Raw genomic sequence first — 2,522 nt, forward strand, 5'->3', positions numbered from 1 at the left:
ATGTCACCTGGAAGACTAAGGTGAACCTTACTCAAGCCATCAATTTTCAATTGCCTCATGTGCATGTGAAAATTGGACGATTAATAAGGAATACAGAAGACTGACACCTTTGAATTGTGATGTTGGTGAAGAATATTGGATATACCATGGACTGCCAAGAGAATGAACATATCTGCCTTGGAAGAAGTAAAACCAGAATGTTCCTTAGAAGCAAAGATGGCGTAGAGCATCGGCAAAAAAGAGGAAGAAGCTCAAGGAGATGGAATGACACAGTGGCTGCAACAACGAGCTCATGCATAACGATTGTGAGGATGAAGCAGGACCAGGCAGTGTTTCCTTCTGTTGTACATAAGGCCGCTATGAGTCAGAACAGACTTGATGGTCCATAACCACAACAGCAATAAAAATTGGCAAAACTTATCAATGCTGTTCCACCACATGTCTGTCAGTTTGTTGTATTGTGGCGGCTTGCATGTTGCTGTGATACGGGAAGGTTTGCCACTGGTATATCAAACACCAGCAATGTCATCCATGGCGAACTAGTTTCAGTGGAGCTTCCAGACTAAAACAGACTGGAAAGAAGGACCTTGCAGTGTACTTCTGAGAAAATTAGCCACATAGGGTTTTATCTTATGAATAGCAGTGGAACATTGATATAGTACTAGAAGATGAGCCCCTCAGGTTGGAAGAGACACAAACGATGACTGGGGAAGAGCTTCCTCCTCAAAGTAGAGTCAACCTTAATGATGTGGATGGAGTCAAGTTTTGGGGGCCCTTCATTTGCTGATGTGGCATGACTCAAAATGAGTAGAAATAACTATAAATATTCACTAATAATCAGAGTGTAGAATGTACGAAGTATGAATCTAGACAAATTGGAAGTCATCAAAAATGAAATTGAATGCATGAACATGGATTTCTGAGGCATTAGTGAGCTGAAATGGACCAGTACTGGCCATTTTGAATCAGAAAATAATAAGGTCTGTTATATCAGGAGGGAAACATTGAAGACACATATTGTCCCATTCATTGTCAAAAAAGACATTTCAAGATGAATCCTGAAGCACAATGCTGTCAGTGATAGGATAATATGCGTATACCTACAAGGACAACCAGTTAAGACCACTATTATTCAAATTTACCTCCTGTTTCACATGGGGTCACTACGAGTCAGAACTGACTTGATGGCACCTGACAACAACAACGACCTGTTCTGTTAGAAGTCAGCATAGTGGTTATATTTCTGGGTTGCTGCTAATGATATTTGTTGCTATTATTAAATGCGGATTCTGGTTAAAAAGATGTATTAAGTATTTAAAAACATATTTATACTGTGTACATACTTCAATAATAAATTAATAGCACCATACCAAAAACAAAATCAAACCAGTTCTCATCAAGTCAATTCCGAACCAGGGAGATCCATGTGTTTCCAAGTAGACATGCGTTTCACAGGGTTTTCATTGGCTGTCGCCTTTCAGAAGCCGATCACCAGGCCTTACCTCTGAAGTATCTCTGGATAGGTTTGAACCACCAACCTATCAGTTAATAGCCCAGTGCTTAATGGTTTGCCCCACCCAGGGACTCCCTCAAAACACCATGAAAATGGAGAAAACACAATTTTCCCTTGTGAATTTTTTTAAAATTATGTACTAGGTAGAATTTATACATGTCTCTGTTGTGTCTTCACAGGTACAATATTTTGATTTTAGATTCCTAGATGGCAGCAGAGTAGGCTTAACCCAGAGAAGTTGTGAAAAGTTACCTAATATAATCCCCCTCCTATGGGAATATAAAGGTATTTTGTATAATTAGCAGATATCTCATTGGCTTTCTTTGAACCTTTCAAATGCTTTAGGAGTAATTAACAAACTGTATTCCTTCCCCTCAGGGAAACCCTCAAAGGAAGAAAGAAGCCCATAAATTCTCCTTATTGGGCTATGTTAGCTATGCAAGGGAAGCACACAGGGATTCTTCATTAGTGGTGAGTAAGGTAGGCGGCACATATTCCTGTGACTACCCCTCAGAGTTCCAGCGTTTTTTCATGACCCCAACTGCCATTTAACCTCAAACCCACACTAGAGGACTTAGTCACAGGAATTAACAATTCTCTTTGATAACCATACTTTCTGAGGTAGTATGATGTTGCAACCACCTTTACAGTCCTTGAGAAAAGTTAGACATATAATTCCATTTCTTCCACATTTAGTTGATATTCTTCAGATTGTAAAAAAATACCGGCTCAGAAGGTGCAGTTAATATTGTTAACTCCCCTTCCAAATCCCTAAGATTTTCGTGATCCTTTTGGTGTAGTGGTTAAAGGAGTCCACTGCTAACGGAACGGATGGCAGTTCCACCCCACCAGAGGCTCCAAGGGAGAAAGACGTGGCAGTCTGCTTCTGTAGAGATTTACAGCCTTGGAAATGCTATGGAGTCACTTCAAGTCAGAGTCAACTGAGCGGCAGTGGATTTTGCTTTTTCAGGCCCTCAATTAAGATGTCAGATGTGGCACTGTCATTTGT

The sequence above is a fragment of the Loxodonta africana genome, chromosome 7, assembly GCF_030014295.1.
Source record: "Loxodonta africana isolate mLoxAfr1 chromosome 7, mLoxAfr1.hap2, whole genome shotgun sequence".
NCBI lineage: Eukaryota > Metazoa > Chordata > Mammalia > Proboscidea > Elephantidae > Loxodonta > Loxodonta africana.